Genomic DNA, 16,226 nt, shown 5'->3' with positions numbered 1-16,226 from the left:
GAAACCAGGGAAGCATCAGTGAAAAAGTGATAAGCAATGAAAAAGTCACAAGCAATTTTTTTGAGTGATCATTTATAAATGTGTAACCTTGTTCTGCCTAGAAAGAAGTTAAAATAAGTGTCTCTGAGGGGAATGGAGATGAAAATCCTAATACAGAAGTTTAAGAATTGCTTAGAGAAGCTATCAGGACATGCTTTCTGAAAATAAATTAGTGTTTAAAAGATTTAACATATAAAATTCTTATGAATTCTGTAAAATAAAACATATCCTAATACTGACCTTCAGACCACAATACCTGAATTAGCATATTGAGTTTTACTTTGCATAAAATTATTTTGCTCTGATCATTTATTTTTTGAGAAGTTTTGTAACAGCGCATCAAACCTTGTTTGAAGTCACATCTTTAAGCTGCTAACATTTGATGCAACTGACTCTATTTATCATCTAAACTGATGCTTAAAGTAAATTATAGCAGAACACTTCCATTCCATTAAATATGGCCTCTGGGACAGCTTTAAATGTGGCAGATAGCCCAAAAGTAGAAACCAGTGTTGGAGAACAGTTCAAAAAGTGTACATATTTGAAAATGTTGGAGAATGTAGGTAGATAGTCTGTAATTATTCCAAATTGGAATTTGTGGTAGGCACTGGAATTTGTGGCTCCGTTGTTAAATATTGTGTGAACTTTAAGTGTTGACTGATTTACAGCCATTCTGAATGATAAAGTATCAACCCATAGCTCCTCTTAAACGAATTCCCAACATGTATGAGTATAGTATTCAATAAAGGAAAGTGCCTCTTTTGCTGCGAGCTACAGTCAACAACTCTATCTTCTTCAGTACTATTGCCACCTACGTGCTTGTTGGCCTTTCACATTTGGATTGAGAGTTCTCAGTCTTGCTTAAGAAAGGAGAAAGAAGCGTTTTCTGTCAGATATTCCATGTTCAGTTTTGCTACTTATGTAAACTAGAATTGTAGTAAATCTGTTCAATGTTTCGTAAAAGGTTTTGGTATTACTTAATGTTTTTGCAGTTCTTTATACTTTCACCTCTCTGCAGGGAAAGTTCCATATTATTCTTCAGGATTCCTATAAAAGTTTTTGAAAAGTGTTTTGCGGAGCAGGTATTGTTTATGAAATGGTGATTTTTTTCAAATGTGTGCTAATTGGATTTAGTAATACTGGAGGTGTTCTTTTCAAATTGTTGTAGTCATTTCAGGTGGAATTTTTAATTATGTCCTTTGCAAGTGAAGTTTCAGAAGCACAGACTTGAGGATGATCATATTGCAGAATGTGATTGTAATTGTAGTATTTGATGCTATATAATACTTACAAGAAACTAACATCAGAGAAGCTTACTGTCAGAAGTAGAGTTGGGGAGTGGTGGTAGTCCGTGTGCAGACACATGTCTGTGCATTTATAATATAATGTATGTAAATTCAGTGGTGAGCTATAAGAATGCCTTCCAGAAACCATAATTAGTACCTTGTTTACAAGTATTGGGAAAATGTCAAATATATACATACTGCTGACAAATGTTGTTCTTAATACTAAACCTTAAATGTACTAGTATCATTCCAAAAGTTAGCTTTTAATTGTGCAGTATTCCAGCTGAATGATCTTTGATTTTCTACTTTTTCATGTCAACAGTAAAATAGGAGCCTGGTACAAAATGAATGAGAACAGAAATTTAGAGGAAGTTAGATTTACAAAAGATCAAAGATAGTTTCTGTTATTTTAAAGTCTTTGTGGTAATGTTCTGATTGAGATTGGCAAGTGGCCCTGCTTATAACATATAATTCTTGCTTTCTTTTAAAATGTCCTCTGTTGTGCGGTTTATGGAATTAAAGCCTGAGCCTGGATATCTGGATTAGGAAAACCTGAAGTTTGATGCTAAGTTTCTAAATCACCAGTTCATCCTGATACTGACAGCAACTGTTACTCACAGTCATCTCAGAGTACCTATTTTTAAATGTTGGAATTTTAACCAAGTTTGTTGGGAAAAGGAGCAATGCTTTTTTCTTATTGTGTCGCCACCTTTCAGTGCACAGCTGTAGTAACAAGAGAACTGGAGAAGATATGAATTTGCATTTCACTATGAGCAAGAAAAGAATATTATGTTGGCAGCAGAGCGCTCTCTGTCTCTGGCTTACAAGAGTATTGGAACAGTCTAATCATAGAGATTGTTCTGAATGTAATGCCCTAAATGATCTCAGAATAGGAACCTTGTAAATAAGAGCATTGAAAACAAATTTGAAAGAGAGTGCAGCCATATGCCGGGGAGAAAAAGGAATCACACTCTCCACAGAACGGGAGGGGGCACAGAAATGATTGCTGAAGAAAACAGAAGAAATACTTACAATCCCACATGGAAGCAGAGGCAGAGCAATGACTGGAATGAGGTTAGAGTTGTTGATTGATTTTTTTTTTTTTTTTTTTTTTTTTAAGAACCTTGAAAGATGAGAAAGCAGCTTGAGCTTAAAAGATTGCAGAAAGAAGAGGTGGGAGGAGAACTAGAATGACAAAAAAACCCACTTTTTTTACCTCAAACTGGGAAAAAATGTTATAGCACAGGTTAACCTAGTTGAGGAAATGATAGCAGAGACTAAGTCTACCTCTAAAAGGGAAGGAAAAAAAACCACAAGTTGACAGCATTCTGAAAATGGAGAGGACCTGATCTCATGCTTGGAACCTTTGCACTCATTAAATATGTCATATTTCTTAATTAAAATTGATTTGATGTGACCCTTGTGGAAAACTTAGGAGAGTGCATGAATTTCTGCATGGTATCTGCAGAGAACTAGAGAGATCCGTGTTTGCCTTTAAAATGCTTTCTCCTGATTTTGTGATTCCTTCCTGTTTTAATTTGTCTGCCCTTTTTCATTGTATTTATTCTGTGGTGTTCCCATAGCTAGAGGGGAGGTTGTTGTGGTAGAATGCAAGGCTAAGTATGAGTGATAGCCCACATGTTTAGACATTCTTGGGTAATTTGGGAAGATTAACAGGTCTGGGTTTTACCTGGTATGTGCTATGGAGAAAAACATAGTGATTATACTTCCCTCCTGAGCTTCAGAGGCTCTTTGGCAGCTGTATGACTACAATATTTAAATAAAGATATGTGGAAATTAACTCAGAGCCACATTCCCAATCAGAGCCCAACAAACTGATCTCTAGGAGTTTGGAGACCTCCAGCTAAGCTAAATTGGTGAAATTGTCAACTTCTCCTTGCCTCAATTAACCCGTCTGTAAAATGGGCTTCTTAATACAGTCAGGATTTTTGTAATCCTGAAGAGTAATGATAAGACAAGGGCTGCTTATGGTAACAAGTTCCCAAAATAAATAGAGTTTTTAGGAGAGACAGAGAAGGTATTAATATGTAATGAGAAGATGTATAATGAGAACGGAAGAAATGCAAAAAAACTTGATAGGATAATTTAGGGGACAATGGACCGGAATGAGGAGATTGAGATAAAGAGACAGTGTAGTTGTAAATCATGGGCAGCAATTTATATAGAGTAGTAATACCTAATGCAAATCTTAAAATACTGGATTTATCAGAGGACCAACATAACCTCCATTCTACAATGCTGAAATGAACATAAATCCAGTAATAAGAACTTTTAATGCATCTATAAGTTCATAGTTAGCATTTTACAGCAGAACACCAAATAAAGGAATTGTATTAGGAAAAAAAAGTTGTGATCAACTTCAGACCTGTTAATTTAACCACAAGATTAAGCAAAAGCTTACTTCAGATTCTGAACAGAAGACTTAAAGTTCAGACATGGGTAGGATAGCACATAGTATGTTTTCTTCTAGCCCTTTCATTCTGCCCCTCACCCTGGGTGGTTTGGGACACTAAGTTTTTAGAAAATGAATGTGATCAATTTATTTACTTAAAATGAAGCAATGCTTGACGTAAGACCCTAAAAAATACGTAAGTGGAAATAGATTAGCATGAGAATTGAAAGATGGATTAAAGCTGGTGGAAAAAGAGATTGCAGTAAACTCTTAATTATTTTTAGGCTGGATATGGAGAGAGATCAGCCTAGGAACACATCCTGTTTCATACATCAGTGACCTAGGTTGAGGTCACCATCTAAATCACATGTAATGTGTGGATTAGATGAAGTTGGGAGGTATTGCAAGTACTACAGAGAACTGAGAAAAATTCTGTGACTGAAGGACCAGAATGGAGTGAAACTGAAAGCACAAAATACAAAGTCACTCACTTGGGTTCTAACAGGAGAATACCTTTTAATGAAAATGAGGATACTGGAAGCTGAAGTAATCCTCATCAGCCTTGCCTAGTTCAGCAAGCTAACGCATATTTAGGATGCATTGGATGAGACTTGCAGTACAGAGATTAAGTGCAGTCACAATACTGGGTTTGATTCTGGTCATTGTTGATTTAAGTTATTTACTAGTAAGAGATACAAAGAAGGGCTACTAAGATGATGAAAATCTTACCTATTGAAAAAAAACAATTAAATCTAGTTACAGAATGGCTTAAGGCATTACGGACAAAGCATTAATTTATTTTAAGACATCTTGATAAATTTATGGATTGGATTGCAAGATTGAAGTGGTTCTAGAGTTAAAATTTCAGTTGGTCAGTCAATGAGCATTTGGGAAGGTTTTTGTGGCTTCTGCTCAGCCTTGAGTAATGGTCCATCTCCCACAATACCTGGAAATGTTACTGTAAAAAAAGGTATTGCAGGTCCTGAGACATTGTGATGACCTGATTTCTCCCAGTGTCTTCCAGTGACACATCATTTTGTCTGTCTTAGGTCTAATGTTTGTTATGATGCATTGTAAGCATTTTGTGAATAACAGTGAGTGTGGGGCAGAATGAAGCAATTTTTATGCATTGTGTGAATTCAATATGTAATGTATGTTTGCTAGTGACTGTGGAAGGATATCCACAGTCTGCATGTTTCTGAATGCAGACACCTTTTAAACTTGCAATATGAAAAGCTTATCAAAGATTTAGACGGAGAGCATATTGTCAAAATATGGCACTGCTCAAATTAGAGGCTATATCTCTTGGCTTTGCAGGAACTAGCCCATACTGAAATCCCTGTAAGCTGTTGTAAAAAACAGCAAATAATTATTTTGTGCTGAAGATAATCAAGTGTATCAGCACAGTCTTGGGAAAAATACTTTATTCAGTATAGATACTAAATCTGTATTTGTAAAACAGGCATGCAGGTACTCATGACCACTGCACTTCAGCTTAGCAGCCCTTTGATAATAGAAGCTTTACACACATCTGGCCTTTATCCTACACTTACTCGCCTGAGTAAGTTCACCATGTGAATGGTTCTACTGAGGCAATAGGAGTACTCATGTACATAAGTGTTTGCTGTGTTCGGGTAGAAGGCTTTGCTTGTTCTGTAAAATATAACTAGAACAATGGCAATGGCTTTAATGTATCCAAGTGTGGTTTGCTGCTAGTTTTCCAGTGTGGGGTTCTAATCTCAATCTTTATACTGACAGATTTCGAGACAGAAGTCTTTTTTTCCATTTATGTTTTCTGTTGGGAAATGCTGGGGTTTTATTTGTACTTTATACAAAATAATAATGATAAATTTTATTGAACCTAACTGCACTAGATATGCAGAAAAGGGTAGTACTGCTTTGAAGGCTCTATCAGTCGATTTTATTTTACAAATATATCTAAACACAGCTTCTGTTACCTAAGAAATTTTTATTCTCAGCAGCACCTGCAGGAACATGCACAAGCCCCACAGCACAGGCCCTGCCATGCATACTGCAGGTGATCATGAAAAGGGGCAACTTCTTGTTCACTCTCAACCACCTACCTAAATCAGAACATGCAGCTCTCTTCCCCTTACTACGCAGCTTTAGATGGTAAATTTCTCCCACAGACTCTTTGGAGTACTTAAGTCATTGTCCCTGCTGAAGCTCAGTGAGATACAAACAGCATAAAATGTGGAAGTTCCATTCTACAGCCACTTTTCATAGTAACTGTAATATTTGTTGGTACTGTTCGGTCAGCTTTCTGTGAAGTAATCTGTTTGTAAATGTTTCTGCCTGTATGTTAGGTTTACAGATCCATGTGTATTTGGTCAAAGCACTAAGCTCTTTGAACCTAAGCACATTGGTGTATGCTAAACATGCTGCTACTGCATTTCTAGCACCTGGAATTTCTTCAGTTTCTGGCAATGGAAATACCTATCAAGATTACTGTCTACTGAAATCTTAAAACCTAATTCCACAACTTCTTCCTCTGCCACAGTTCATCTTTCAGAGAGCATCTTGCCTTTTGAGTGCTTTGATCAGACTTTCCAGTCACAGTAGACACAGATGCTGCCACAAACATCTGTGCAATGTGCACTTCAGGACAAGCCTCAGAACAGCCCACTTCTTTTTTCCCTTGGTTCACACAGCTTCAGTCTTACATTAAAAATAAGATGATTTTCTGAAAGCATTCGCTCTCAGTAACTAGTGTTATGTTAGTCTCCTGTCTAGAAATTTCTTGATCTTCAATCAAGTTTGTTGTCTTTTTAGTCCTCAGCTATGCAAAATGTTAGGACTCAAGAGCTCCCAAGAGAAAACATCTGTTTATGGCTCCCAACTTAAAAGCTCTTTCACAGTCAAGTCTTTAAAAAGGGGAAATGCAAAACAGGGTGGGAACCTTGAGATTTCCAGACATAATGTCTTTAGAGACTGAAGAGGCTTTCTCTTTGTAGGGCACTTTAGAGAAGACCTGAGAGTATCAGCCATTTTTCTAAAACTCTTTGTCTATTAAGACTTTTATTTAAAGTAGTTTCTTGAGATTTTTGGCAAGCAACTGGCAGAAGTACTTTGCAAGGATATGTTGAATCAGTCTAAATCTTGTTGGGTTCTTCTATCATCACTCCAAAATAAAGGTCTTGCTGACTGGCACTCACTGGGTAGCTAAGTTCAAAATACTTGACATTATACTCAAATATCTAGGAACTTTGACAAAAAGTACAAAAGACTGCAGAAGAGGCTTGTTTTGTTCATGTGACCAAACGCAGTAGCTGCCATGTCTACTGCAGCCTTTAAAAAGAGTGAACAAACAAGAACTGAGTGGCTTTGTTTGTACTAGAAGACTGTCAACCACTTGACAATTTGATAGTACTTGAAGACTTGCTCAATAATTTCTTCTGGGATTTGGATATGTTAGTAGCATAAAGCTATTATCATATAACTCCCTGGACCTCCCAGGAGGATACCAGAGCACATGCATTGATGTCTGCTGTGTGTCTTGATTCCTGAAGAAAATTTATTGTGCAATAAGAAATCATCCTTTGAAGGAAACCATATTTAGCACCTGTACAGTGAGGTTGTCATTCTGATAAGGATAACTACTTTGATACTTTTTGTCTCTAGGGGACCTCCCTCCACTCTAAAAAAATAGTAAATCTATTGTATATGCTATGTTCTCTTACTCTGTCTCCCAAATCCCACACAGGCAACTTCCTGCAGACTGCACATAGGAACCTCCACGGAGGTACTGATATGAAATCCGATGTTACAAATTCTAGCTATAATGGAATTGTTTGGAGACCTTTTTGTGGAATGGAATCCAAATTGTTCATCCTTTGTGTACTATGACTGGTCTCTTTGACATAATATCATTTTAGATGCCATTTATCTGCAGTGTTTGACAGCTGGTAACCTCAGACGTGCTCAAAATTATGAAACAGTCTTTTCTTTACTACATTTGAACTCTTGTTCTTTTGTTTCTCTTTTAAAACTCCTCCCATAAGACTCCCATTACCTCGTTAGACTTGCTAACAGTATCAGCCTCAGAATATGCCTGGGAGAAAGGGAATTTAAATTATTTCTTGTCATCAAAAATTTATGTATCATTGGGCAGTCTTTAACCTTAAAAATATGAATACATATTTAAGTGAAGAATATCACAGATGTCATCTTCAGCAGTTCAGATTTCTCAATGAAATCAGACCTGTTCAAGACCATTCCAGATTAGAGTCCTCTTCGTAGTACCAGAGGGCAGTCCACTTTCCTGGGAGTCAATCAATGGATCAAGTGCCTCAAGCATTGAATACAGAAGCTGAGGTACAACTGGTGGTTGTGGCTGCAGGTCTCTGAATATTCTTGCCTACTGTGTTTGAAGCATTTGGTGATGGCTCCTCTTTTTATTGAAAGTCAGGATCCTTACTGTGACTTAATCTTGTCTTTGTATTTTTTTATTTACCTGCCTTTTGTCCAAGGGCTATCACAGAATCGTTCAGGTTGGAAAAGACCCTTGGGATCATCGAGTCCAACCATCAGCCCTACTCTACAAAGTTCTCCCCTACACCATATCCCCCAGCATCTCATCTAAATAACCCTTAAACACATCCAGAGATGGTGACTCCACCACCTCCCTGGGCAGCCTATTCCACTGTCTGACCACTCTTTCTGTGAAAAATTTTTTCCTAATGTCCAGTCTGAACCTCCCCTCTTGCAGCTTAAAGCCATTCCCTCTTGTTCTATCACTAATTACCTGTGAGAAGAGACCAGCACCAACCTCTCTACAATGTCCTTTCAGGTAGGTGTAGAGAGTGAAGTGATGAGGTCTCCCCTCAGCCTTCTCTTCCTCAAACTGAACAGTCCCAGCTCCCTCAATCTCTCCTCATAGGATTTGTTCTCCAGGCCCTTCACCAGCTTCGTTGCCCTCCTCTGCACTCGCTCCAGCACCTCGATATCTCTCTCGTATTGAGGTGCCCCAAACTGGACACAATACTCCAGGTGTGGCCTCACCAGTGCAGAGTACAGGGGGACTATCACCTCCCTACTTCTGCTGGTCACACTATTTCTAATACAAGCCAGGATGCCGTTGGCTTTCTTGGTCACCTGGGCACACTGCCGGCTCATGTTCATCTGCTTGTCAATTAGAACTCCCAGGTCCTTCTCTTCCACACAGCTCTCCAGCCACACCTCCCCAAGCCTGTAGCAATGCATGGGGTTGTTGTGGCCCAAGTGCAGGACCTGGCACTTGGCCTTGTTGAAGCTCATCCCGTTAACGTTGGCCCACTGATCCAATCTATCCAAGTCTCTCTGTAGTGCCTCCCTATCTTCATGGAGATTGATATTGTCTCCTGTCAAAAAAAATGCTTTTTCTACTAGCTATCAATCTGGTCAGGAGAGGAAAGAGTCAGTTTCTAGGGTACAAACCTGATGTTTTACAACCTTTGAGGGCTAGGTTACTTTGAGGATTCACCATAAGTTTTTTCTGAAGATGGTATCAGAGTTTTGCTTGAAGCCATTGTCTGTCCTCATCCTTAAGACTATTCACAGAACTGAGGCTAGGTGAATGCTGTATTGGCTTCACCTTTTTCTGTTCATAGAAGCTCATTCAGGTTGTCTTCTTATCTGCGTCTACAAGCAATTGGCAGTTTTATTGCAGAGGTCCTCTCAGTAGACTGTGACGAGGTGACACAGGAAGAGGTAGAACCATGGGTTGACAATGGGGCAGATGCTGCTGGAGATGTGCCATTGTAAAGGAGTGGATGGAGATGGTTGAAAACCGAAATTAACTAGCTAATGCCACTGCATCCATAGGTAATACATCTCAGAGGGAATTAGTTCTAGGTAACTAATAAAAGTTTTTAAGACACATTTTCATCACTGAAATGACCATAGCAGATATTGTTGATGAAGATGCAATGTAAATTACAAAGTTAATGCACATGCAAAATATAAAATAATAGAAAATTTAGGGTGGACATTCGTATTTATCCTTCTCTCCAGCTGTGCTCTGGCCCAGTAAAAGGACTTTATTTGGAAAGCACATCTGACACAAAAATTTCCACACAGAAGTGTATGGAAGAAAGGAAAAATTAACCCAGATTCTAAAATAAAACAAATGTTGAAAATTGAACTGCCTGCATCTTTATAGCAGTGGCGGTTTGGGAGGACATGTATGCTAATTTCTTCTTTCAATACTATAAGCTTCTATTTTTATTCTATGTGGGCATCGTAATGAATATGTGCTTCATTCTTGCAAGTGTAAAAGACAGTATAGTTTTTAATGTAATTAATATTTGTCTCTGGCAATAGATAGTTTAAACCAGAGGTTTTATGTATTCGAAGTCTTAAAATACTAAAAAAGGAGGCTAGAAGTGGGTGAGGAAACTTTCCCGGCAAAATTCAGTCATCCTTCAAGTGTTTTTCTTAGTGGATTCCACCGTAGGTTCATTTGATCGTCTAGAATGAGAGACTTGCACAGACATTTTTTTATCCAGAGTTTTTACTAAGTTAAAGTGCTTAACTAACTACTACTGTACTTAAAATTGTATTTTAGGCCAGATAGAGGCAAAGTAAAAAGTTTGGGAAGTGTTGATGCAAATTTGTTTTTGCCTCATAGACATTTAAACATATTCCACACTTGCAAGGGTTGGCTTTAAAAGATAGCATAGCACATCAGTTCTTATCTGATATTTCTTTAAATGCTACACTTGCCACCAAATGGAGGTTCATAACTTGTGTTACGGCATCCACAAACAAGCCAGCATGCTTCATAATCACGCTAAATCCTGGAACCTGTTGCATGCACTTGGCTGTTGAATGCAAATAAGGATTTCTTCAGTAGTTCCCTGGCACCGCGAATTTTGATTAGTGTCATCAAAATAGGCAAGGAGAGAAGAAAATGACTGGGTCAGATTCTACATGAAAAGAAAGCTAATAAAATTCAGCATGTGAGTACTGGTCTCCAGCTTAGTAATGTCTGATTCTATTGTATCTAATTTAGTGTCTAGACATCAAGTTTTCTTCTTATGGGAGGAGGAATCTAGAGCTGTAGAGATCTCTCACTAAAATGATGAAATTAGCGCTTTCCTGGGGACGAAATCAGAACTTTGAGTAAATATGTGGAATTCTCTGCAGAAAAGATTATGCAATATGAATATTTTTATGTGCAAGAAAAATTATTCTTTTTATTCTGTTTAGTGCACTCTGACTGCTTTCAATTACTGTTTCATGGACGCAGCCAGCTTGTTGGTTCCTGGAGTTGCCATGAGTCATGAATAAACCACATAAACAGTTTAAAAGAAACCCAATCCTACCCCTGCAATGTGGCAACAGTAATGGCAGGTACTTTAGACTTGTCAGTAGGGGTTTTTTCATTAACATTATGTTGTAAAAATTAGGTGAGTTGCTGGTGAGTGGCTTGCTTTGTTCTCTGGAGGTGGAGCATGCTTATACAGTTGTATGCTATTTTAAGCATTGCTGCAAGCGTGATTTCCATGAATCCATATAATTGCTACAGGTTCTTGGAGGAGGGACAGATATTCTGGTGACATGTGATTGCAGAGCATCAGAGCATGTAAAGAAGTGGGGAAAACGTCCAGGGAAAAGGGGAGGGGAATAAGTTGTGGATTCTGGAGAACTTACATCCAGATTGTCCTAAGTGGAAGCAAAGATGATTAAAAGAGAAAAATACTCTTAAGAATCAGTTCAGAGCTTTAGGGCTTAATTTGTTCTGAAGATTTTAGCTACCAAACTGTGCTGAAGTTTCTTAACACAGGTTAAAGTTTATACAGACTAAATGTCCTCAATGGTTGCCATCATTTTGTCTATTTGCTCTGCAATACCAGGGTCTGGTATCTGTGGAGCACATGGTATAAAAAGAACTATGTACATAACACAGGAAAATCTTCATATTTGTTCAGATACGTTGCTTCCTACCTGTACAGTACTTGTTGCTTCCGAGACTTGCTTGGGAATGGAAGTAGTAATTACCAGCTGGCATACACCCATCTGGGCGCTCCTGGAGAGTGCAGTTTTCTGCCTGTGCCGTGACATTGTTGGCATGCTATAGGATTTCCTTTTGGTTTTTTCTGGGATACAGTTTTCCACAACTTCTCGCTTTTTGTTCTAGATCTGCATTCTTGTTCAAAGCAGCCTAGCTCTGGATGGAGGAATTAACTTATTTATGTATCTTGCCAAGTCCTAAAAGTCAACTTAGCAGACTAACCAAAGGTGATTGATATTTTTTTCTCCTTGCTGTATTTTTCTTGAGCATCCTATACGAGACAGGGAATTTGTAAACTGGAAGGAGAAAATTACATGACTTTATATAATTTTTTGTATATAGCCTTATTCCACATTGGCAAATACCGTTTTTTCAGTTGTTCTTTCCATTATAATTTTGAGTGTGTTATTTCTTAACAGGATACATCTTTGTTTATTTTCTCTAATTACATTTTTGGATGTGAAACTTGACTAGATATGCCAAAATGACAATCCAGTGAACCAATGCTAAGGGGAAAAGGGCATGAGTCAGTATTTTGCAATGTGGGCTCCATTTTGATCAAGTTTTGCTTTGTCTTTTGGAAGATTCTTGGATAACAAAACCTTAGGGTACAAACCCAGATGAACCAAGGAGGGAGAGTTCAAAGCAGGCCGCTGTGTCAAACAACATCCCTGAGCTCTGCGTAACTGTAGCTGTCATTACCCTGCGTAACTGCCGCCATTTTTCTATATGGGGGATTTATCTATTCGACAGGTGTGCTGGTTTTTTTTTTCCTTTAGTTCTGACTAATTTCTTTCAAATAGGAGTGTCATTCTGAAAACAAAATAAGATCTAAGTATGTATTAATTTTGTCTTGGATAACCATCAGAGCAGCTTCCAAGAGCAGTATTTCTGACCACAGTACGATGCATTACGAAAGAAACAGGATGTAAGCATGCCAGAGTTTTACAAAGCACCCTTCTTCTTTTAAAAATTGGAGTGTATTAACATGTTGAAATATATCCAGTGTCAATTAGACTACAAAGGAATAGCCATCTCTTTGCAGACTAATTGGACTTCCTACTCTTGCCTGTTTGGAGTCAGCAGTTACTGTGTACTGCTTCCTTGGCAAAACTAGGAGCTATGCAGAGAAAGGATCAGACAGAGCTTTGACTTTCCTACCTTCCTAATGGATCTGAACTTCTAAAGGGAGAGCTGTGCATTTTTTTTATATTTAACTTTGATTACTTTATGAACAATCTCTAACATGGGACTGGCACCAAAGGGGAGGAAAAAAAAAAAAAATCTAGCCTTTACTTTGATTCAGTAATGGATTTCTGTTATAACATTTAGAGGTTTTATTTTATTTTACTAGTAAATTCTTGAGAGTCTCATTCAACTAGTGGTCCTTTGTCTATTAAGCATATTTTCTATAGCACAAACTCAGTAAAACTAATAAACTTTAAGAAGAGTTGCTATTGAGGGGAATCAAAATCATAAAAGGTTCAACAATCAAGTACTTCTTACTTCACCTGATACAATCTATTAATCATAAATTTTATTAATGATAAAGTTCTAATATATTTTACTGTCTTCCCAAAGGAACTTGCCATTGGTGTACAAAAGATTAATCCATCTCCAGAAAAGAGGGATCACCACTGTGATTGTTCCTCAATCATCCATAAGGAACGTACACATTTGGAGGGATTCTGACTTCCCCAGCTGATCTCTCTACTTTTCTGTGAAGATAGATAGCAGTAGAAGTAAAAGCTATTCACAATTTTTTAAAGACAATCCTGCAATGCACAGTGAGAATGTGCTATTGCAAACAGTATTTTCAGCACAAATTCTGTTCTTCAGAGCTATGTTTCCTTAGGATCCCTCCTGGCAGGCTTGCTGCAGAGATGCTGGTGCAGGCATGAGAGAGGCAGTGGTTGGGGCAGAGACTGTTATATACCGCTCAGACTGTTCCCTCTCTGTCTAACCAGACTTCTGACTTTAATTGGAGCAGTGACTGCACCCATTTTACTTGTCTGGTTGGAGCTGGTATCCAGCGTTTTGACAGATTATTCCAGTGCACAATCTAATCTGCCTTCTCTGTTTTAATCCCCTCTTCCAGTGTTGCTCTGCTTTTTTTCCTGTAGTCCTGCCAAATTTGAAGAAACATTTATGTTCTAATATGTATTTTGTATAAATGCAGGACCTTTGATCCTGAAGTGTGCTAATGCAATAATTTAGATATAAATGGCGCCAGTGATGAAGAAGGGAAACAATGTATTCTGTCCAAGTAATTTGAGGCAAGGATATCTGGGTAAATTCTACTTTCCATAACTCATCACAGGTTCTAAATCTTACAGGCGAAGATCTAAGCACTCAGCATCATTAAGGGACTACACAGGAGACTCACAGCTGGTTCCAGGCAGCACTCAAGTTATCCAAATGCTAGAAAGAGAAAAGAGATCATGCCTGGAATTCAACATGTGTGGTCATTCTAGAAAGTATAAACTAACTCTTTCTTTTCATTAGTGCTCATACTTCTGATTTTTTACTCCAGTTCTGCCAGTGTTTGAGTTTTAGCTGTGCTCTCGGCCTGACAATCACAACTCTTAGATTGAGAACCACTGAACAAGGTGTTATAAATTAAGCTTGGTACTACAATATGCTGTGGAAATTATCACAATGAAAACAAAACACATGGAATGTAAACAAGTAAATGAGTGTAATGAGATCAATCGTATTGTCCATGTGAAGTAAGGAATTTCTGAATATATCTTTTTAACTCTCCAGAATGTCAAAATTGCGTCTTTTTGACACACAAATTCTGGACAGATGCACAGAAACACAATCTGAGAATGACCACAGGTAGTGTAACAGTTATTTTCAAACACAACAAATAAGCAGGAGCTTTAACTGCCCTTCAGTTTCTCTCTTTCATAACTGAAGACTTCAACCGGGGAGAAGTAGCTATAGTGAAATACAAAGTGACATGTCATAAGGTACGACTGTGTTAAACTTACTGCATATACAAGAAAAGAATAAACTGTAAGGACATACTGTGAATTCTTCTGCTGAAGGAACAGTATGGGGCTGCATGGAATTTACTGCACACTTTCACCAATCCAGAATTAAAAGTTTCATTTTTGTCACTGGTCCTATTTCCAGCTCTTCTTATATCCAAATGGGCAGGGTTAATAATTCTGTGTATGACAACATGATACAGTATAGAATAAAACTTTAGAATCATCATATGCTATTCTAAAATGCCCATAGAGATGCAAAACATTTGTATTTCACTGATACTTTCTATTTAAAACTTCTCTGTTTTCAAAATACCAGACAGATGCCAGTTCAGTTTAAATTACCTATCTGCCTGGGTGGAGAGCTGTTCCAGGCAGCAACTTCCATATACCCCTGTGGTTCTCGGAACAAGGTGAGGAGGCTTTAGGTATGTGTGGTCTATGAGAACTATAGTTGTGAGTGTAGGAAATTTGGGGAAAACAGTATATTTATAAACTCTGGTGTCTTCATAGTTACTAATCCAACATTGTCCATTTCAAAGGCACCCTCCTGGTTTGATATTAATATTCCTCATCTCAGTGATAGTTTTGTTGGCACTGATAGCTTTCTGTAGGTAAATTCTTTGCATAGTTGAAAACCAAGTGGTGTTCTCTGACATCTCTCTTCCGTTGTTATTTCACCAGAACTGTTAATGTTGTCATCTTACATTAATCTTGCCTAAGTGTGTGTGGAGTAAAAAAATCAACTAAGTAAGTGAGAACCCGATCCTTAAAGTATTTCTCTGTAGATGACTTGAAGTAAATGAATGGCTGTTAGTACACACAAACACATTTTCCCTGTTTAATATCTAATATAATAGCACTATCATTTATGAAAAATGATTAGCTGAGTACCTGTCATGTGAATTTAAATCCTGTTTCCTTGCTGCTTATCAGAAAGCTAGAGGCGATATGCCGTTTCTGGTGTTTTGTTCCCAGAGGAGACAGAAGTGCTATAGCCGCAGCAAATGTAAACCTGGCAAACACTGGAGACAAGGAGGGGGAAGGAAGTACGTTAAGTGCTTAAAGTTGGGTAGTGTAAATATCCTTTTCCCACTCCCCATGCTGTTGAAATCCCGAATATTTAGACCAACTGATAGCCAAAAGGGAGCTCTTTGTTTCCATGCGCAAAGCAAGGACATATTTCTGAAAGCTGTTTAACTTTGTGAGGAGCGTTACTGCAACAAAGGTAGCCATACTTAAACTCTCTTAAATACTGCTAACAGCAAAACTGTGGCAGCTTGGATTTCAGTGTTGCTGGTTATCCCTGCTGTCCTGAGGTTAGGGGTGCTAGTACAGCAGTTGAAGCCTGTGTCGGAGTCCTTCACTGCCATCAGTACTGTGGATGGTTACCAGTGGTTTATTAAATTACTGGTCTCTATATGTTACTGTTTAAGTAGTCAGATTATGCTTAAATCATTAAATTAGACTGTTAAACA

Source organism: Strix aluco, chromosome 3 (genome assembly GCF_031877795.1).
Source record: "Strix aluco isolate bStrAlu1 chromosome 3, bStrAlu1.hap1, whole genome shotgun sequence".
NCBI classification, from domain to species: Eukaryota; Metazoa; Chordata; class Aves; order Strigiformes; family Strigidae; genus Strix; species Strix aluco.
This window is presented reverse-complemented; position numbering follows the sequence as displayed.